Genomic DNA, 23,240 nt, shown 5'->3' on the forward strand with positions numbered 1-23,240 from the left:
TGATTCCATAGGTCCAGGGTGGGCCCCTGGAATCTGCATTCTTTTTGAAAAATATTTAAATTCAACTTGCCAACATATAGTGTAACACCCAGTGCTCATCCCATCAAGTGCCCTCCTTAATGCCCATCACCCAGTTACCCTATCCCCTGCCTGCCTCCCCTTCTGCAACCCTTTGTTTCCCAGAGTCAGGAGTCTTCATGGTTTGTCTAGTCTAATGGCCACTCCCAGGTGGAGTGGACAAGGGGCAATTGAGCAGCATCATCCCCGGGGGGCATGGAGTGAGGCAGGTGTGTCTCCTGAGAGGCTACAGAATGTGGAATGTGCATGTGGGAGTTTTTCTTTTTTTTTTTTTTTTAATTTATGATAGTCACACAGGGAGAGAGAGAGGCAGAGACACAGGCAGAGGGAAAAGCAAGCTCCATGCACCGGGAGCCCGACGTGGGATTCGATCCCGGGTCTCCAGGATCGCGCCCTGGGCCAAAGGCAGGCGCTGAACCGCTGCGCCGCCCAGGGATCCCCATGTGGGAGTTTTTGAGGGGCGAGGGCCCACAGTTTTCAATGATTCTGGAAGAGGCTAATGGCGACCACCCCCTGCCTCCTTCTCCAAAAAGAACCCTATTCCGGAGGTGAGAAACCCAGTGTTCGCTCCTTGCCTTTGGCCCCTGGGGAGTGTCCTAAAGGGCCTGCCAGAAGCAATGTTGTCTGGACTCTGTGCTGCCGCACGCCGTTAGATGCCCAGGGCATTGGGGTGGACATAGGGGACTTGGCGCTCAGCTTCAGGTGAAGCCAGTCCTGCAGGCCAGGCCGTTCCTCAGCGGCCCCCTTCATTCTCTGTGCCTTCCCTTCCCAGAGCCGGGGCCAGCCACTCTCCCCCAGGATTCAACCTGGGTCCCTGCCCCATGAGGGGCCTTTCTTCCTCCTAACAAAGGTGGTGACCCCAAGGAAAGCTGCTGACTGAACCGGCCCGGAAGTCTGGTGATCAAGGCTTGTGCCCCAGAGCCCTGCTTTCGGAGTCCTTCTCTGCCGCTGGCGGAGAGCTGAGGACAGGCTGCTGAGGGGTGGGGGCAGGTCTCCAGGCCAGGCCTAGAAAGACTTGTGCCTCATATTAATATAATTTCCCCAGAGCGAGAGACTGGGACAGGCCTCCTCACGCCGCCCACCCCCAGCCACATCCACACCCGTCCTCAGTGCAGTGATCCCTTTCCTTCCAGAGATACCCTTGATGTTCATTCCAACCCGATTCCAGGTGGATAAACATGGGCTGGGGCCCGGGGACCGCCGAGTGATTGAGCCTGCTGTCCTTGGGGGGCGGGGGGGGGCTGTTCTAGGCATATTTCTGGAGGAAAGGCAGTAACAAGCATGGATTATAAGCTATTCTTGGTCATCGTATCCCAGGCCTGGTGCAGTTCTTCTGTCTTGCTGGGGAAGAAAGCAGAGCCCAGAAATGGGAAGAGGCTGACCTGGGCTCTCCAAGGCCCAGGACACACGCCCAGCTCCCAGACCAACACCTTTACTTCAGGGCTTTGGGAGGTGCCACCTCTCTGGGCACTCCTTCTTGCTATGGCCTCGTGCCCCTAAAAACCCGCTCCAGAGGGAGTCCATATCTTTCTACTTTGTCTCTCTGCTGAGAATGCAAACTATCCAGAGTCGATTCTAAATAGCAGCTGGTGAGATATGCAATGAATGCGCAAGGCCAAACACATCCACTCTTACTTGAAGTTCCTGACATCTTTGCATAGGTTCCAGAAAGGCATTTGTGGTTGAGTGAACCACTGTACACGTACATATATGTACGTATGTGTGTATGTGTATGGAGAGAGAGAGAAGACAGGTGTTATTAAATAACAATAATACTTTAATAAGCTGAGAAGCCCAAGCACCACAACACCCCCCACCCCGGCCGCCCCACCTTTCTCTTTAGGACTTTTGCCAAATGAGCTTCCCTTAGGATGATAAGGAGAATTTAAAGTATCATAAACAGGCCCAAAGGGAGAGGCCTTTCAGATTCAGAATGTGGATTAACTCAGAGTTCTTTAGCGAAGTTGAATTTCCAGATATGCAAGAAATGTGTTTTATTGGAAAAAGTCTTTAAAACATCTGAGTTGATGAAATCTTTGTCTAATCATCAAGGATCTGGAAGGATTTCGGAAGCCATTCTCAATACCAACTCTGGCTAGATGGTTCTGGAAAACCAAGCATTTAAGTGAATCTTGCACTCACAGTACTGGGCTCTGAAGCTGCCCAGTTCAGTAGCCAATAGCCACGTGTGACTTTTAAAATTTAAACTAATGAAAACTAAATAAAATTTCAATGGAGTTTTCCAGTCACATTAGCCACATTTGAAGTGGTCAGCAGTCCTATGTGGCAAGTGACTTCAGTACTGGACAGCACGGATAGAGACTATCATCACAGGACATTCTGGTGGACGGTGATGCTCTAGAATGGACTGCTCGTGTTTAAAGCTGGGGCTGGGAAAGCAGTTGATGTTCTAAACATACATAAACTAAGAGTTAATAGGCCAAGAGTGTGAGAGGTTTTGTTATTAAAGCCCATTCATCTCTAATTCGGGGTTCTGTGACATTTCTGTGAGGGGTGCTTGGTTATCTTGGTGCTGTCATTTGCTTACCTCTTGGTTCCCAAGTATGTTCTGGAGAAGTGAGACCACCAGGAAAATTATTGGAAGCCCAGTACAATCACCCTATCAGAAAAAGTAGAGAACAATTAATTACCAAACTGCACAGCAATGGAGGAGTTCAGAGAGGAAAGAGATGAGGGTGAGTGCTAATCATGCCTTGCGTCCAGGGTGGCCATGCTACCCAGCCTTACCACAGCTTTGTAAAACCATGTTTTGGCTGGGGCAACTAAAACATAGAGAAGTTAAATAACTTGTTCGTGGCTAGAACATGACAGAACTAGAATTTAAACCGGGCAGATCGGCTCTGGAGGCCACAAGCTGAACTCTACACCATGATGAAAGCCTCCTGGAGGAGGAGGTGGCTTGATGTCCCAGAAGAAGATAATCCCCAAGGCTCAGTGATGTAGACGCCGAGCCTAGAGCACACTTTCCCAGTGAAAACAGGGAATGTGTGGAATGACTCAGTTTTCTCATCCAGCACTGATTTCAATAATATCCATTCATCTTCTGGGCCTCTTGCCCAAGGGAACCTTAAAAGTCCACACCGTATGTTCCGGGAACCAGGAGAATTCTCTGGAGGCTCCTGTCATGACTAGTTAGCATTTTTTACACCTCTCCTTTTAGATGGCCATCTGGTTCCATATAACATTCAAGTTAACAAGCAATTAATGCACAGCTCTGATGACAGAGGCTGCTAGGCTGCTCCTCTGGACAGAAGATGAGTAATAAAGAATCCTTGACTTTGCAAAGCTCATCATCAAATGAAGGTAATACAAACATACACATAGAGAGCTACAAGGCAAGTCCATGATCCTAAATCCTTTGTTCAAAGAACCAATTCAGCGTTAAATGAATAAATAATTTACAGGCTAATCCTATATAATAGGTTTGGGAAAAACTCCACAGGAAGGGTGACTTTTCTTTTTTTTGCAGGTGTGGGGGATGGAATTGTACCTCTGGCCAAACCCCCAGTGTACAGCCATCACAATAGAATTAGCAGAGCCAGAGGTTCTCCAAGTCCTGTAGTACAGAACTCCTCCATACTTACACAATCCGAGCCCTTTGAATTGTCACCATCAGTGACAATTTTGAGCACCTCTTGGGTTCAGGGTGCAGTGCCAAGCACCAGTGATATTAACAGGAATGAAATATGTTACCTCAGAGAGGTGATAACCTAATTAAGGATATGGGTGTAAAAATTGCTTAGAGCTGAACATTTCCCAAATAGAACTTAGGTATAGATTCACACAAAAACTTTTCCATAAATATTCATAGCACCATTATTCATTAATGGCCAAAAAAAGTGGAAATGTCCATCAATCAATGTAGGGATAAGTAAAATCTGATATATCCATATAATGGGATATGATATAGTCATAAAAAGGAATGAAATACTGACCTTTGCTACAAATGGATGAACCTTCTAAACTTTATGCTAAGTGAAAGAAGCTAGTCACAAGAGGCCACATGTCATATGATCCTGTTTGCATAAAATGACCAGAATACACACAATCAGACAGATGGAAAGTAGATTTAGGGGAGAAGTGGGATAAGAGGGTGACTGCTCATGGATACCGATGGGGTTTCTTTTTGGGGTGGTGAAATGTTTTTGGAATTAGTTGGTGGTGATGCTTGTAAAACCCTGGAAATACACTAAAAACCACTGAGTTGTAAACCTTAAAAAGGTGAATTTTATGATATGTAAATTATATCTCAACAAAAACATACAAAGGTAAATTTCACTCATTTCACCCAAACTCTAAACTGGGGTAGGGAAATTGGATACCAAGGCATTCCCCCCAATCTTGGAGATAGGCTTCATCTATAGCTGATGAAGAATAAAGACAGGAACAGTCTTCCCCTTGGACTGATTGAGCAGCCTTTTCTAAAACGTTACCTCATGCAAGGATGGTAAGGGCATCCCTGTGTAAGAAACAATGATTACTTGATTAATAAAAAATCTCCAACTCCCTTATAGGTTGTAATTCTCATTACCATCAAATCTTATAAGCACCTCGGAATGCCTGGGTGGCTCAGTCAATCAAACATCTGACTCCCAATTCCAGCTCAGGTTGTGATCTCAGGGTCATGAAATCGAGTCCCACATCAGGCTGCTCAGTGCAGAGTCTGCTTGAGATTCTCTCTCTCCCTCTGCCTCTCCCTCTGCTTGCGCTATCTCTCTATATAATAAATAAATAAAATCTTTTTAAAATTTTTAAAAAATAAATAAAAGTACCTCAAGGACCAGAGAACCTGCTTAAAGACTCATTCATACTAAGGTGTAAACAACTATACGAGTCTTCATTTAGAGCAGAAGGATGGCAAGAGAGGACAAGAGAGCACTCAGTACCTAAAAGGGTAGGATACACAGTACCAGACCACAGAAAAAGGAGAAAGATACCAAAAAACCATCTAAGACAAACTTTCCCAAATTGCCAATAGCTAGGTAGCTATCGATACTGTCTAAAGGAGTTAGAAATTATCTTCCCTACTCTAAGGACTTCTAGGAACTGTTTTGAAAACATACCTGCTCTTTTGCTCAATCATATTTAGGCCTGGTAGGATTTCTTGTGCTCCAAAGAAAGGTAACTCCTTGATCAAGTGTTTTTTGCCTTATATGCTAATCTGATCCTGTTTTCTCATAAACTTATCTTGCCACCAAAACAGAACAAAACCCACAAAAACCAAAAATCACACAAAATTTGACACTATAGTAGAAAAGTCTTCCCAGAGCCTAAACAATGACCAAATCATGAGGACCCAGCTAGGAGATGAGAAGCTCTAGCAATGGCTAAGCAGAGGAGGAGTAGGGCTTGAAGTCAAGGGAGATCTTTAGGAAGAAATCGCTCTTAACCAATTACAGATGGCTGGCAAGCTGCTGCCAGCGCAAATCAGCCTGCATGCAATAATCCCGCTTTTCTTTAATTAATATCTCACACTTCCAAACAAAGTGGGTGAAACTGTAGAGAAGTCTGCCAGGATTCCTCTCAGCTTACATAAGCCAAACTTGAGCTGGGCTGTGGATTTATTAGGCTGTGCTGTGAACATTTTTAATGCAGTATTTATTTACTGAGCTGTATAAATAGACTTGATACTAGTGTCACCATCAGTTTAGGAAAGATGCCTCTCTTCGTATGGTCTTACAGTGGCTGTGAGGCATTTGCACATTATTCAGTGCTTCGGAGCATTTCCATACCCACCTCCGCCTCCCGCAATCCTCCCCTCTCATTTTGCTGAATTTGAGAATGTAGGCAACAATCCACATCATTAAAACCGTATCAGAACTGCCTGATTCACTCTCTAGGATTCAGGAACTAAGGGAAAAGTAAGAGTAAAGCAAACCCCGGTGCTGTAAGCACTTTTAACGGAGCATTTACTCATTAATTACTCTTTAAATTAATTAATTAAATTAATTACTCTTTAAACATTTGACCCACAAGGTCCAACCAAATGGCATCCTTCTCTATCTCTCAGGTAGACTTGACTGCCCACCAGTGTTTCCACACCACTTTGTATATATTTCCTCTGTGGCACAAAAAATCTGTTAAGGATATTTGTCAGTATGTGTATTATTCCACGTAAGTCTGGATTCTTTGCAAGCAAGCTGTCTCTTGATCACTGTTATGGTGTTAGGGTCTTTTAGAGTGCTCAGACTAGTAATAAAGGCATGTTGAATTATTATTTTTTTATAAAGGAAGTTTTATTTATTTTTTAAATTTTATTTATTTATTCATGAAAGACACGAGAGAGAGAGAAAGAGAGAGGCAGAGGGAGAAGCAGGCTTCATGCAGGGAGCCCGATGTGGGACTCGATACCGGGTCTCCAGGATCATACCGTGGGCTGAAGGGCTGAGCCACCAGGGCTGCCCAAAAGACATGTTGAATTAAAGTAGAATACAAGGTTACCATCTCACAACCTGAAGCTTTCCCCAAAGTTCAGCCACTATGTCCACAGGACACAAAGTCTCCACTTGGTTTTGGCTACAAAGATGAGTTCTTAGGGCTACATAGGTCAGAGACTCTTGGGATACAAGAGTTCTAACATTCGTCATTAGCAAATACCCTCCACTTTGCTCTGAGTCAATAAACAGGTATTTATTCCTTGCTGCTTAATGCAGGCCTGGAGCCTAGAAACTCTACAAGGTACCTTCTTTATTCTTACAGTTATAGAAAGGAATGGAAAGGGTCTGATTTTTATTTTTCATTTTTTTGAGCATCTACTCAACAATGCTAGGCACTGCACAGGGGCTTTATGTACATTATTCCATTTAACCTTTCAAATAATCCTGCAAAAACCTATTTTACAGGTGAGGAGAAAGAAGCTCACAGAGGTTAAGTAATTGTCCCAAGGTCAGAGATTCAAATCCAAGTTGGCCTGGCTCCAAAGCCCATGTAGCACGATGTGGGGCATGGTCTTTGGAGTCCCACTGACCTGTCACTTAGTTTGACTTTGAGCCTAGAGCATATACTTCACTCCTTGGGCCTCAACTACTGAATCTGTAAAACGGAAATAATTTAGAGAAATGATAATCTAATCTTTTAAGGAACCCTGATTGCCCTCAGACTATCATTCTAAATCTACTCAGAGAGATATGACTAATTATCATGAGACAAGTGTGTGACATAAGAAAGAATTTAAGTGCTAAAATCTATCATGCAAACAACAAGCAATGAGGGATTTCAGAGGAAGAAGAGGTGCATACAAACTAATGTCTAAGGCTCCTTGGAACAGACCAGGCTTAAATTGGGACTATAAGGATGGAATGATATTTGGAAAGAGGAGGGAGAAAGCAGGTTGAGCAAAAGGACAAAGAGGCCTTTGAAATGAGCATGACAGTGAAAAATATCACTGCACATAATGATAATGAAAAACACTATTTTTAAAAAGGACTTTATTTATTTATTTGAGAGAGTGAGTGTGCGTGTGTGTGCACATGAGCAGAGGGGAGGGGCAAAGGAGAGAAGATCTGAAGTAGGCTCCCCACTGAGCACAGAGCCTGATGGGGGGCTCCATCCCAGGATTAAGAGATCATGACCTGAACCAAAACCAAGAGTTGGATGCACTTAACCAATTGAGCCACCCAGATGTCCCAGGAAATATATCATTTATTGTGTTTCCTGTACAGCAGGAATTGTGCGAGGACTTTGGTAGCATAATTTCATTTAATCTTCACACCGATCTTAAGAGGTTACCTCTTTGATTGCCTCCATTATACTCCTAGGAAAACGAAGGAGCAGAGAGGTGATATGATTTGCTTAGGGTCACATAGCTATTAAGTTACAGAACCAGGAGTCTGGCTTCATGCTCTTGACCGACCCTGAAAGAGTGCACACATTACAGAGTGCTTATGAGAGGGATATGCCAGGGGCCTCTACATGCACTGGGATGATAGGGCTACTTGAACTGATTGTCCCCCACAAAATGTTAAGATATGAAAAATCTTAGAGATACTTCCCCCAAACTCCTAAAACTTGTCCTACCTTTTGATGTAACAACAAATCCAACTCATTGGATTTGACCTTTGGGTATTCCCGGTATCATTTCAGTTTTGCCAATGTCAGTAGATCTTTCTCTTCCTTCCTTCCTTTCTTTCTTTCTTTCTTTCTTTCTTTCTTTCTTTCTTTCTTTCTTCTTTCTTTCTTTCTTCCTTCTTTCTTTCTTTCTTTCTTTCTCTCTTCTTCCTTTTTTAATGTCCTGATGTCAACATAAAATCAAGGTGGTTTCCAGTAACTTCTTTCCCTTTGGAAACTTATCCTTTCTTCCCCTTTTTAAAGTTAATATCTAAAAACTGTTTTTACTGATTAATTTGTCTGTGATTCCCTGTCGAAAGACAACAATGAGAGGTTGGCTTGTCAATGAATTAGCAGGTTTAGTCCCTTAATCCCATCTGATAGATGGCAATCACGCTCTTTGAGATCTTTGTCTAAATTCCTTCGAATTTCATTATGTTTAGCAAAGAGTCCCCAATTTTATTTTTACTGTAATATTTCTAGATACATTTCTCATGTGCCTATTAGCATTTTTTTCCCATATCTGTTTCTCCCAGGCTTTTTAACTCTCTGCTACTCTCCTTGAGCTGTTTAACCAATACAACTCTTTCTGTATGTTTCTGTATCAGAAAAATTCTAGGCCAGAGGCTTTATTTGCTTCTAGCATGTGTCCGGTCCATGTGCTCCAAGCAATTTAAGAATTTAAAGCTAGACCTTTCATATAGAAATGACATGATAAAAATGAAAAAAAAAAAGAAATTACATGATAGAAGTCACTCTCTCGCTTCTCTGCACAAAATAAAACCATCAAAAGCTGTGACTTAATTGCTTTCAGAGTCAAGAAGTGATCTGGTTTCAAATAAAGCCACCCTCTATCATGGACCCTTTTTGGTTCAGAAAAAAAAACACCTTTAGATGACCATTACGGTTTGAGGCATCCCTACGTGCTTTTATTCATCCATAGTGGCAAAGATTCAGTTGACCTGTTCTGTTACCCAGCTTCATGGCATTAATGTTATGCCTTCAAATTGGAGCTCTCAGCTGCTGGCGGGAGTCTGTGGCCAGAGTGCATGGCAGGAGCAAATCACTAGCTGCCTGTCAGGTGAAGCTGCTACTATCACCCACTGCATTTGTATTGCCTTTCTTGAGATATCAATTATTGAAAACCAAACTGAATACCCAGCAGAACTGTAAATTTTTTTCAGATGGGAAAAATTATGGAACTCCTGGCCTAGATGTAAAGATTCCCACCTGGAAAGGAAGTAAAGTGTGTTGAAAGCGGGTAATGATGTTCACTGCACCTACTGGGAGGAATAAGTATGGACAGAGGAAGGTGTGGCCGGGAGGTGGGGAAGGACACTCCCTGTATGCTCTCCTAGGGTGTTCAACTCCCCCAGCACCCTCCTGGGAAAATACAGCCACAGGGTCTCTAGCTCTGCCACAAGAATCCTGGTTGGGTGTGGGCGGCATTGAGCAAGTTCAGCCCATTGATGTCAACCACCTGGCACTTGAGGGGCCTCATATTGAAATACTTAACCAGAGCATCTTAATAGAACATAAATCTATTACAAACCCGCATGGAAAATTATGCAGATAGCACTCATTTTGAAAATGACTGGCAAATGCAAAGGAGTTGTGTAGCATTTCTCCATATGTTAACTGCTTTTCATTTCAGGTCTGGAAATAAAACCAAACTTAATCATTGTGGCAGGCCTGAATAACAATATGTCTATGTGTTCAGTCCTTATGTCGATTTGTTTCCAGATTAACATTTGCCAAGAAAAATAGAAAGCAACCCTTAAGACGTAAGTTGCATCATCCAGTGCAATTCTACAAATATGTATTGAATACCTACTGTGTGCAAGACACCCTGAAGATAGACAGACAGATGAAATATAACCCCTCTTTCCCTTGCCATCTCTGGCATTGCAAATTGTCAAGGTGAATACCTACCTGTAAACATATGGGCTGAAGAAGTCAAAGTCAAAGCTGAAATCCCTTCCTTATTCCCAAATTGATGATCAACCTCAGCCTGAAAGTGAGACTAAGATCCAAGTATTAAATGCACTTAAACCTTGGTAAATCTTCCCAGTTTTCCAGTCCTGTCTCTTTGTTGGCCAATTTATACCTGTTTAATAAAAAGCCATTGGTTCAGCAAGTATTTCCAGAACCTATTATGTTCCAGGTACTAGTTAAGGCACCAGAGCTACAGCAATAAACAAAAGAAGCACAAGTTACTGCTCTCATGGAGCTTACATTTTGGTAAAATCATCACCTCCAGCATAGAAATTATAATAATAGATGTGTTTTCCATGCAAAGTTGGCAGAGGTGGTATTTTCTACCAATTTTTTTAGGACCGACATCTGAATTGAGAATAAACTCTTCTAAAGAATATGCATACTGGTTATTACTTAATTATACCCATATTTTAAAAAATAATAATATACTTATGCTAAAATTAAGTGTAACTCTGCTATTGCTTAAATACTCATATTTTTAATCATTTAAAAATATATATAACTTAACATGCTGACAATATCAAAACACTTTCATAAATTTTGTTACTCCTAAAATCTTGGGTCTTGCTGGATTGCGGTTTCAACTGTCAGCATAATCTTGGCTTTCCCTTCCTGACAAATGTAATGTCTTGAATAACTTGTTTTTGTCTTGAGAAGTAGTAATCCCACATGTGTACCCTTGTAAGGACTTCAAGTATTTTTCACCTCATAATTTTGCTGCATTTCTGCAAGGTGGCTGGGATGGATCAGATGTTTCTCAGCAACCTCTTTTGGATATAAGGAGATCTGAATTTAACATTCAAATGATACAGAGCACCATTTGAAAAAAAAAAAAAAGAAGAGAAATTGATTAAAAACTTGCAGAGGTTGGCATTTATCAAAAGAACTAGAAAGAGCGTAATGTTGCCAATGAACTCAACAGTAGGGTTCCCAACAGTGGGGTGTTGGTGAATAGCAAACATCTGGATTTAGTCTGAGCTCCACCACTGACTCACTGTACAACCCTAGATAAGTGACAAGCTCTCTGGTTCCCCACCCTCTCCTCTTTAAACTTACATCTGGACTCCAAATAACCAACCTTCCCTCCCAAACAAATTGATGTTTAAGTCAAGTAGACTGGATCTCTGTGAGTAATCCCATTTGGTTTTAAATAAAACCAGGTGGAACAATTCATCTTCATGATAGCTTTTTGGTTGATACATCGTCACTAATCTCAAGGATTTAGGGCCGTCTACTTTTCAGTACCAAAGGGCACTGAAATGATTTCCTCCAATGCACAAAATGATTTTAGCAGAAGTTCAAAAAGTCACACTATTTCCCTGAGATCTGTTCTGAGTGATCAGAATTAGAATCTTGCCTAATCCAAAATTATAACATTAGGAAATTCACAGAACTAAAATCTAATCCTATAGATAAAAAAAGGATGAGACTGGGCTGGTGGACTGTTTTCAGATTATTTCAAGATCCCATCTCCCTAGTTTTGCAACTTATTTCTTCAGCCACGAAAATAAATAATTGCCCAATATTTTCAGAACTTAAATCAGGATGAAATCAGGCAATAAGACTAAAACCAACTGAATTTACTCTGCCTCTCTTCCCCATTTCCTTATTTTTCGTAAGAGCTACATTTATTGGAAATCTTTTCAGTTCAGTGGAAATTTCAGATTCATTTTACTGAGGAATGGGTTATATCATGTAACTTTTTTTTTTCCAATACAAATTGACTTTGAGGCTAATAGTGACAACTCCCCCATTAGACTGAGAAAACATTCCTTAACAAGATTGTGAATCCTTTGTGTGTTCTTAAAATTGTTTAAGCTAAGAATAAGTCTAGAGGCTGAAAGATACCAGGTGGGATTTTTCATTTTTGGTTCAGTGTTAGGTTTTGGTTTTTTTCCAGAAAGTTCACACAGTGAAAACAGAAAATGCCCTCGCTGCATTTTTTCCTGATGCCAGGGAGTCTGGCAGGTCGAAGGTCAAGGCCTAACAGGTACAGGTGATGATAAAAGATTCTGACATTCAAAGTATAAGTACACCATGTTTTCTTTTCGGTTTGAGATTGGGGTTGGCTCTGGTGTGGGGACACTTCCTAACCTGCCGGCGTACAGAACATCTCCTGGAAACACCAGATAAATATTTACTTATTCTAACAGATGTTCTGTGAATCATTTGTTAAATTCACTTCCAAAAAGATCAAACCCTTATTCCCACTCATTTTCAGTTTGTAGAAAATATATAGGATCTATACATGATGTGTGTATGACGTTTGTGTGTTTATTTATTTTTTTTGTGTGTTTAAATCATACATTATTTTCTCCCTCTGCAAATTTCAATTTTCCTCATGACTGAACAGTGATTCAATCTCAGATAAATTGCATTTTCAAACTGCCTGCGTAAAGTAGTAAGAAAGCCTCTGATTTCTTAATCTAACATGGACTCATGTGGTAAAGGAATGCAAACTTTATAGGAACGTGAATTTGAAATGCAAGCCTACCTTTCTGAATCATACATTTTTCATAATTTATTTTATTTTTAGCATTTGTTTGTATCAGAGGTGATAAATATGAAATGTGGAAAATAATAAAGCTGACTCATTTTAGGTTGGACTCTTTTTTAATCATGAGGAAAATACCAAAACTTTGCAAGGAAATGATTTCAATTTTGTTGAAATGAATTGTATTAAGCATATGAAATAAATTAGAAAACTGGTCTAGATATGACAAAATTGAATGCATATTTCTCATGGTTACATTAATCTTCCTAATTATCTCTGTACTAGTGAGCTTTAATTGATAAGGTCAGTGGTTCTCAATCCTGGCTACATATTAGAATTCTCTGGTGAGCTTTTCAAAAAACAATGTCAATGTATGAGCATCTTCCCAGACCAAATTGAATCAGAATCCCCAGTGGGGTGGGGAGCCGTTGGGCATCAGTATTTTTGGAAGCATTACATATGATTCTAATATGCAATCAGAGTTGAGAATCACTGATTTAGGTCTTAGGGAGAATCCCAGAAACATGAATGATCACGTGGTCTATGTTCTGAAGATGCTATTGCAGATGTACCACCAGCAGGTAGCAGTAGAGGGAAATAAAAAACCAGGCCAGTTGCCAGCCCTGATTAAGAAGCTTGGCCAATGCATATTGGACACCAAAAGGAATCTTTAAAGACTGAAGGATTTCTTAAAAATTATTCTTGGGGCACCTGGGTGGTTCAGTCAGTTAAGAGTCTGACTCTTGATTTCAGCTCAGGTTGTAATCGCAGGGTCCTGGGATGGAGCCCCATCTTGAGCTGCTTGAGTAGTGAGGAGTCTGCTTAAGGATTCATTTCCTCTCCCTCTCCCTTCCCCCTCACCCATTCTCTTTCTCTCTCTCTCTCTCAAATAAATAAACAAATCTTAAAAATAATTATTCTGAAGGTTATTTTTTTTGGCTTTTTCTTAAACTTAAACCTGGCTTTGATATTTCAAAAATTCAGTGCATGCCACAAAGGCAAGGTATGTATGAAAGCCTAGAAGCTGGGCGAGGGGATATAGAGGGGGAAAAAATCATAGATAAAAAACAATTCTTTCTCAAGGACTTCCTTACCTCCAAAACATGCAAAGTTATTAGAAGAAATATCTCTATTCATATTTATGTCTGTACACATCTATGGTTTAAGCCTTCAGGACTTTGGAAAGAACTATGGAATTTAACATTAAAGATCGAGAATCTTGATACCCTGACAATATAATCTTGGGCAAGTTAATAATCTCTATGAGCCTCAGTTTCCTTATTTGTAAAATGGGGTTTAGATAGAAAAATAAGGGAAATCCAAACCATTTCTAAAATTTTCAAGTGTACAAGTGCTAGTTATTTCCTTTAATTAAAATTGGCTTTTGGGTATATTGGAATTTCAAGGTCATTCCATCAGCCATCATTTTTTGAGAGCCTCCTGTGTGTACAGCTTTATCCTAAGGTCTGCGATCCAATGAAGACCCTGACTCATTGTCAAGTATGACTGAGGATACACACCTAAAATGTAGCCATTTTTCTAAATACCTGTACATGCCTTGACTTTTTCTCAAGAACTAGCTAATAAGGAGTTAATAGTTCAATTAAAGTTACTTAAATGTGACTAAAATAGGACATTCTCTTCTCAGCAACTGGAAAGAACATTGCTGCATTTTAGACTGCTGGCTTCTGGAAAGCAGCCGAGTTTTAAAATGTTTATATCCCCATGTCCTCCTGCCCCAAAAGGCTTAATAAAGATTCTGGTTGGAATTAAATTTATAATATGGTGACTGGACATTTCATTTTTACTGAAATGTAGTCTAATCCCTTTAGAGTATTGTATTTCATCTATGTAAATATCTACAATTTGCAGATGTCTGTCCCTACGCCAACAAATTGCAAAAGACTGTTGATGATATTTGGCCTCCCAAGAGCTCACAGATTTGTTTACAAACTATAATCAGTATTATTTTCAAGCTTTGCAATCAAAATTGTGAGCCTCAGAAGTCAGCTGCTTGGGCATTTCATAACACGGAGACTGAGACTGATAAACTTGATTCCTGTTTGTATGGCTGCCCTCCCCGACTGCACCATAGTTACTGACGGGCAGGCTCCAGGACTTCTGTTATGTGTCTCATTCAGAGCAGACACTCAAAAGATCTTCCTAAGACATGGAGTACCCGAGCTAAAGGGAGTGTGGGATGCCCTCAAACCTAATATTATTCTCTCCAGCCTGAGGTTGAAAGATGGGGGAGGGGAAAGTCAATCGACTTGCCCAAGGTAACTCAGTTAGTAGCAAAATGAGAACTTGAACCCAGGACTCCTAACTCCCAGATTTGTTGGATGAATTAACAAGAGGCATTGAAAAGCTCATAGAAGTCTCTGTTTGAAAGGCGGCCTGAGGAGGAATATATGGAGTCACTCATTCCCCTAGCCCTCTGCTGGTTCCCTCTGATGGAAGGATCTAGGTTATGAGTCTCAGTAGAACACACAGAAGCAGAATTGGTGGCATTCAGGGAGATATAAGGATACAGAAAAAAAAAAGAAAGTGGGTGAGTTCTTCTATCCCAATCTGCCTCCAGGCATTTTCCCAGCTTGTCCAGACCTGGTTTTTTTTTTTTTCTTTGTAAGATTTTATTTATTTATTTGACAGAGAGAAAGAAAGAGAGAGAGAGAGAGAGAGAGAGAAAGAAAGCGTTCACAAGCAGGGGGAGTAGGAGGAAGAGAGGCAGGCTCCCTGGTGAGCGCACCAGACAATCAAGAGGGAGATTGCTGTCCATCACACATCTTAATGCAAGAGAGGCTTGGTTTTCATTTATGTTGTTGGAATTTGGAGTCAGAACAAAACAGTATCGGGGATGCTACAGCATTCACTCTTGGCTTTTAAAATGCAGAATGGGAGGGTGCCCGGGTAGCTCAGTGGGTTAAGTATCTGCCTCTTGATTTCAGCTCAGGCCGTGATCTCATGCTCTCAGGGTCGTGAGACTGAGCCTGATGTTGGGTTCTGTGCTGAGCTTGGAATCTGCTTGAGTCTCTCTCTGCTCCTCTCTTCCCTCATGCTCTCTCTCTCTAAAATAAATAAATAAAATCCTTAAAATGCAGAATGACCACACTTGTTCCCATCATCAGAGGACAGGCCCAACTGCTAGCAGTGAAGGCCTTTCACCATTTCCTCACTTTAATGCATGCGGGAAGCACATATCTTTTATTGGAATGAAATCCACACCTGGCTAATATTTCAAAGGCTGACAAAACACAAGAACAGAAGGACAGTTTTGCGAGTGATTCCTGTGTAATGTAGCAATTTCAGGCATTCCAGTACTTGACATTTATAAAGTTAGATATCAATTTCAGCTAAGTTACTTAATCCATGACAAGAAATCTCTGGGGTGGGGCGCCCGGGTGGCTCAGCCTGTTAAGTGGCTGCCTGTGGCTCAGGTCGGGGATCGAGCCTTTTGTCAGGCTCCCTGCTCAGCAGGGAGTTTGCTTCTCCCTCTCCCTCTGCCCCTCCCCTCTGCTTGTGCTCTCTCTCTTTCAAACAAATAAAATAAAATCATATATATATATATATATATAAAGAGGGATATCTGGGTAGCTCCGTGGCTGAGCATCTACCTTTGGCTCAGGTCATGATCCCAGGGTCCTTGGATCAAGTCCTGCATCAGGCTCCCTGCAGGGAGCCTGCTTCTCCCTCTGCCTATGTCTCTACCTTTCTCTCTGTGTCTCTCATGGATAAATAAATAAAATCTTTAAGAAGAAAAAAAATTAATTAAAAAATGTTTTTAAAAGAAATTTCTGGGGTATAAAGACATTAAGATAATTAGAATTGCAATATTTTTCCTTTAGTGAAGACCAAGCACACATGTTGGCACAATGCCCAGCAGAGGAGAGTTAGCAGAATAGCTAACATGGCTGTGTACTTGGGGATCGGAGAAGACTTGGTGTCTCCAATCTGAGGTCTGCACTTATTCTCAAGAATGGGTCTCAGGAGCTCAAAACTAATTGTGCAAAAAGTCAAATCTCAAACACAGATGGAATAGCCATCTAAAGCTAACATGCAAATAAGCTTGGGCCTATGGCTTTAGTCCTAAAATAAATCCAGACCAGAAGAACTGGGAACTCAATCAAAGATTAGGGACAGATAGATGGTTCTTCTCTAAGTAGAAAACTACCAATATTAGTGCCTTCTTAGGAATGTGTGCCAGAATTAGTCCTAAATTTTTACAGATGACCCAGAATCGGAATCTCCGAGTCTGTATGCCATGCTGTTTTTCCAGAAGCTGAATGCCAAGCGAATAAGGATAAATGGTAGAGGGGCTTGCTAGGTACTGAGAGTGGCCAGAATGGAAATAGGAAGTTTCAATGTAGGCAACCATGCTTCAGTAATTATGGGACCCAGCTCTCACTTAGACTCTAGCAAAGTCATAATGGAGTCTTCTGAAATCGAGGGCTCAAAGTACTGCAGCTGAAAACAAAGGCCAACAAAACATCATGTCCTTGGGAAGAGGCGTGCAAATGGAACTGTACAAACCGTAGTACACTCAAACACGGTCAGGCGAGCTCAATGCCCTGTTCTAAGCCGGGAAGGGAGAGGGCTCAGAGCTCCATGGGAAGGACCTGGGGGCTGCCGTGTCTGGAATCCTGGAGATGAAAGCTTGCCCTGGTGATGACCCTCTGTAAGGTCAGAGGTGGCTGGAGCCCATCAGGGTAAACGTTCTAGATTGCTGACATGCCTGCTTTGAGCTGAGACTCTAGCATACATCCATCTTCTCATTTATTATACCCAGGCACCGCATGAAGTGAAGATGAATTATTAGCCTACTTTGCAGAAGGGATGAGGCTTAGAGACATTAAATAACTTGCTAGTGAGGGGCCAGTACTTCACCCATGCTACCTGATTCCCCAGCCAGATGACTGTGGCAACCCCCTGTCCTTAGGCTTTCCATGAAGCTTTTATTTCCTTTCTCCTAAGGAGGCCAGGTTACAGCTAGTAAGCAGTGGCTCCTTTTTGATTGTGTCTGAGTAGTGTCCCCTCCCTGCTGGGTGTCCTCCTCATCAACCCCTCTTCTGGGAATACAGAGGCGTATTGCGCTCCCTCTCCTTGCAATGTCGCCCCAGAAGGAGGGGGACACCAAACTTGGGTAGAGACTGAGCATAGAGCACTAATGATATTTTGGAAGTCTAATGATAGGAAGGGAATTTAAGATAAACACATTTCTGAACACCCATGAAATCAAGGAAAAGGTAGAGGTTGAAAGCATAACATTAAGAGGTAGAGGCTGAAAGCATAAACAAGCTCAAAAAGGGTTTAGGTAAGTTCCCGAATGATACACTCAATGGATTATTAAAGGACACTGGGAATATTTGAGAGACATATCTAAGCATTTGGGAATGGTACAGCACTGAAATCACATTTCCTCTCAAAGGTCATTTTTACACTGGGTGAGTTAGGGTCACATCTACGTGGAAAAATGTTATCTAAGTTTCTTTAGGTTTCTGAGTGTCAACAATTTTATTTGGGAGATTAGGGGGGGACAATTTTGAAGCTGGGCTTCTGAAAAAAATGATGAATCTACTGACTACCAAAGCAACAGTAAATACAGAAATGATAAGAAGTGGGGAGGAAAGTGATGATATTTGGAAATACAATGGATTTATCTTTCAAAATATGTAAGTGATGAATGATCAGTCATCTTAGCAGAGCCTGATAACGCAGGAAAATTTAAAGAGTAAATGGATAAACGCTTCTATAGTGAGGAATATTACAAATCATAAGCAGTGACTTCATGAGTGTAGTTAACAGCTCTGAAGTTCAACACCTATTTCATGACAGTTTTCCATTGTTTCTGTTCATTGTGTTCATAATATCCTTTTGCACCCCTTTTGATAATGTTTTATAGACATCAGTGATTTATATTCTTTATCTGTGTCTTTCCCTCCCAGACAGAAGTAGAGTGAGCAGCATTAGCAAGAAGAAATCATCAAGCATCTATCATGACTTGGGGGCCTGTGCTGGTTGCTGGCTATGGATATTTAGTCCCCAGAGTGTGGTCATTGTTTTAAGCACAGGTTAGCCTCACTATCTGAAAGTAGAGTGCACCTATGAACCCCTTCATAAGCCAATGTTACGAAGTGAAGAGGTAATTACCGTTCATTTACATGGAAAATTTTTTAGTGTTCCCAGAATCAAAAAAGATAACCTCTCTTAGGCTTTTCTTTTTTCCCTTTTAACAGACGGAGAGTGGGAGGAGGGGCAGAGGGAGAGGGAGAGAGAGAGAATCTTAAGCAGGCTCCATGCTCAGCATGGAGACCAACGAAGGGCTTGATCTCATGACCCTGAGATCGTGACCTGAGCCAAATTCAGGAGTCAGATGATTACCTGACTGAGCCACCCAGGTGCCCCTTAGGCTTTTCTGATACCTTAGGACGGATAAATCTTGCTAATGGATGTGCAAAATCAATGGAAATAAAGCACAGGTGCTCACAGACACAGTTCAGAGCTCTGGAGGCTTCATGCTGGGATGCAGAGTGTCATTCCTAGGGAAGGAAGTTGGCAGCACCACTCTCACTGCTCCGGTGTGCTGCCTCTGTGAGGGCTTGCCATCAAAGACCAAACAAACACTGATTGCTACTTTCTCTTTTCATCTTTTTTTCCGACAGCAAAGACTCTCTCTGGATTTCTTTCAGTTAGTGAATGCAGGTAGCGAATTCATGTAGGTCCTTTGGGAAAGCAAAGTAAGTGGTGGAAAGTGAACTTCTGAAAGTTCAAAACTTGGGAGATATTTGCATTTATTTCTCTTAAAATAATACAAAGTCAAATCAGTTAACTGTCAGCAACACGTAGTTGACCAACCAAAAAAACCAAGAAAACAACAAAATATGGATTGTTATATTTCCCTCTTATTCTGCCTTTATTTATTGTAAATTTTGAGAAACAAATTCACATCTTTGAACATATGAATCAGGTCACTCCCAGGGACCTCTGAGAGCATCCCACCACCCCCGTGAAATCCAGTTTCCTTGTCACCATCACCCAGCCTCATGTGATGGCACTCCTCCCATCAAAGTCACTGTCCCTGGGCTCCCCACACCAAACAGCTGGTTTCCACTTAGCACTTGAAAGGCTCTAAGCTCTTCTCCACTGCAAGATGTTTGCACATGCTATTTACTCTTCCTTTTCTTTTTTTTTTTTTAGCTTTATTTATTCATGAGATACACACACACACAGAGAGAGAGAGAGAGAGAGAGAGAGAGAGAGGCAGAGACACAGGCAGAGGGAGAAGCAGGCTCCATGCAAGGAGCCCGACGTGGGACTCAATCCCGGGTCTCTGGGATCATGCCCTGGGCCAAAGCGCTGAGCCAACCAGGCTGCCCTATTCTCTCTTTCTAACCAGATTTTTCTTTCCTGCCTTTGCTAGCTGCAGCTTTCTAGTCACTTATCTCTTTAGAAAAACAAAAACAAAAAACCAAAACCAAAACAAAAACAAAAACGATGTAGGGTCAGTAGGTAAGCAATATTTATCAAAACCTATTAGAATTGAGTAAAACTAGAGAACTAATCTATTAAAATAAACCTTTATAAATAAAAAACAGAATTATTTTATTCCTTTTTTAAGGTTTATTCTTAAGTCATCTCTACCCTCATTGTGGGATTTGAACTCATAACCCCAAGATCAGGAGTCACATGCTCCCCTGACTGAGCCAGCCAGGCACCCCCAGAATTGTTTTCTGTTCGAATTCATCACTTCGCAAAATGTTCACTTAATCCACTCAAGGTGAATTATTGACTGCCAAAAATCTTTAATTCTGTTTTCTTCTCAGAATGTTTGACTCTCCAATCTCATTTACTTAATGATCCTGTTCTTTGATAGATTTAGTTTGGTTAAGTTTAAATGCATGTGGGAATTTCTTCACTCAACTCCTATCCGTGAAAAATGAAACTTAACAGATGGGTCATTACGGGACATAAAATGGAAAGCATGGGGGCCTCTGTGTTGTTCATTTCTTTGTTGCCTTGAGTATTCTCGGACACCAGGTTTTCAGATCCACTCGATGTTTTATTTTTCACCACACCATTAGCAATCTGGGCCCCATTGTGTGCTCCTTCCTTCCCTTCCCTTTGTGGGTCATTCATGAGCATCTTCTGGAAGTTCCTGTACATTGAGCCCATCAGAGAAAACATGGCAGCATGGGTTTGTATGAGGAAATGAGCCAGCCAACTGGCTAGGCATTAGATCCTAGTGTGTTTCTGCCTGAGATTACAGTAGTGTTAAAAGTCAGCTGGCCCTACAGCGTGCAAACTGTGGGTACTGAGCTGTGTGCCCTCCCAGAGGCAGTGAGGAGTGCTTCCATGTGCGAGAAATTCACTGCAGTGCAGTCTGTGAAGAGATCCCTAGCAAAGCCACTTCCTTATTGGAACTTTGATTTCAGGTGCATCATCTGTCTCCGGTTGCATATTTACATGCTCAAGCTACCAGCCCATGAGGTTCCTAGTTCCCATTATTTTAAGTGACCTATTATGCTGGTTACTTTTATGCTCCCTGACTCTGTGTCATAGCAATGCAGCCACTGTTTTCTCTTTCAATATTTGTACACACATATTTCTTCAATGTCTCAGGATGCTTAGAGCTAAGCAATGCCCACATATCTTGGCTGATGATTCAAATGCTAAAAAACTGTTAAATTCTCTTTTACAGAGATAAAAACAGAGCTCTGAGTCTTATGGATTAAAGCAGTGGTTCACGAATTTTTATAGGCATTAAGAAGCATCTAGGGCCCTTCCTCCTTAGATATAAAAGCAAAAACCCCTGAAGATTGCAAATTCCCAGAACCCACCCCTAAAGATACTGATTTAGGTCCAGGAATTTGTTCCCTCTCCTTTTTTTTTTTTTAAAAGTAGGGCCCTAGGTGATTCTGAAAAAGACCCACAGACCATGCTCTGAGAAAGCCTGGAATGAGGGAGAGCTGGTTTAGCTCTTCCCACTCCCTTACTAAGCTTCCATCTGGAATAATTTTTGTCTAAGCTCAGAAAGAAACCCATGAGGAGTTAAAAAAATCCTTTTGTGAGTGAACTAAGCATTACACGGTGGGAAGTTTCTGGAAACCTTGGGAAGAGATAAAGACAAATGCTTTCTTTCAAAAACTGGCCAGATTTCATCATCTAGTTACCTTCCCCTCCTCCCTCTCCTTCTTCCCCTTCCTGTTCTCCCCACTTCCCCTCTCTTCCTTCTCTTCTTCCCTTCCTCCTCCCCTCCCTTCCTCCTCTTCCTCTTCCCTTTCCTCTTCTCTTCTTCCCCTCCTCCTTTTTTGGTTCATTTAGGCACTATATTCTTTTCTCCTCTCACCAAACCTCTTTTTCCAGAAGCTGTTGCAAACTCTGTCAGGTGACTACTTTTTTTTTTTTTTATTTTTTTTTATTTTATGATAGTCACACACACACACAGAGAGAGAGAGAGAAGCAGGCTCCATGCACCGGGAGCCCGACGTGGGATTCGATCCCCGATCTCCAGGATCGCGCCCTGGGCCAAAGGCAGGCGCCAAACCGCTGTGCCACCCAGGGATCCCAGGTGACTACTTTTAGAAGGCAGGATAGGTCAGTATCAATTCCTAGCAGAACTTTGGAGATGAGATTCAGAACTTCTGAAAAGCCAAGAGGCCACCCTCTCCAGCAGCTTGGCATTGGCTGGAAATAAATCCCCTTTCTTATGTTTAAGATAATTATGACAGGTGTGATGCGAAGTGGTGGGGAAATTCAGTAGCACACCATTGCTCAGATCCTAGCAAGGGAGCATCCCCTTCTCAACTCCCCGGCTCCACACAAACACCCTACTGCACCCCAGCCAATGCCCCCCCGCCCCCACCATTACCAGGTGCAGGCCTACCTTCCATGGTCCTCAGTCACCTGTCTCACCACATTCAAAGCCATCACACACAGGTGCTAAAATACTGCCTCCATGGGAACCTTCAAGAGTAGATTATCAAGATTAGTCACCAGGGTAACATAGCCTAGGAATGGAGCAGAGCTTTTGAAGTAGCAGTTGGGGAATGTGAGGGTAGCAAGACGATTTAAGAGGTTGCTAACACAGGCAAAGCTATTTACAAGCAAGGGCTTTCATTCTTTTATCGGTGAAGCAAACCAGCTGCCCTTTAGTCTTGACACTGTAATCTCACCAGTAAAATGGCAGTTGGTTAACAACATCCTCTCTCACCAAGCCAGGAAATGATGAAAAAAATGTCTCCATGGACCCCTTTAGGGATAAACAGAGGGAAATGCTTATTATCTCTTGAACATTAGCTATGCGGTTGAGGGGAAAGGAGTTGCAAGAATGGGTGAACATTAACAGTGGGGTCTGAACCCTGGCAGTGTTTGTAGCCATGCCTCCAGAGAATAATCAGGAGAGGGAAAAGAAAGAGAGAGGCAGAGGGACTGAGAAAAGAGGGAGGAAGAAAGAGAGAGAAATTTAATTCTAAAAGCTACTCTTTCTTTTTCTTCAAAAGCAGAATAGCTGTCTCCTTGTGACCCCACTAGGGGCCATTGCCCTGTCTTGCCTTTCCTGATTGGGAATAGACCAATTTTCCATCTGGAAACCTGGCTATCATAAGGC

The 23,240-nt window shown here is 41.9% G+C and overlaps 1 long non-coding RNA gene across 1 annotated transcript; it reads right to left on the reverse strand.

The window, feature by feature from the left end:
- Positions 1–333: 333 nt before the first annotated feature.
- On the reverse strand, positions 334–22,549 carry LOC140595729 (uncharacterized). The gene is made up of 5 exons (XR_011997582.1): positions 22,518–22,549; positions 10,849–10,929; positions 10,078–10,252; positions 8,116–8,455; positions 334–2,698 (listed from the first exon to the last, which is right to left on the reverse strand). It is a non-coding gene; the product is annotated as an uncharacterized lncRNA (long non-coding RNA).
- Between the last annotated feature and the right edge of the window lie 691 nt (positions 22,550–23,240).

The sequence above is a fragment of the Vulpes vulpes genome, chromosome 15 (assembly GCF_048418805.1).
Source record: "Vulpes vulpes isolate BD-2025 chromosome 15, VulVul3, whole genome shotgun sequence".
Lineage (NCBI taxonomy): Eukaryota > Metazoa > Chordata > Mammalia > Carnivora > Canidae > Vulpes > Vulpes vulpes.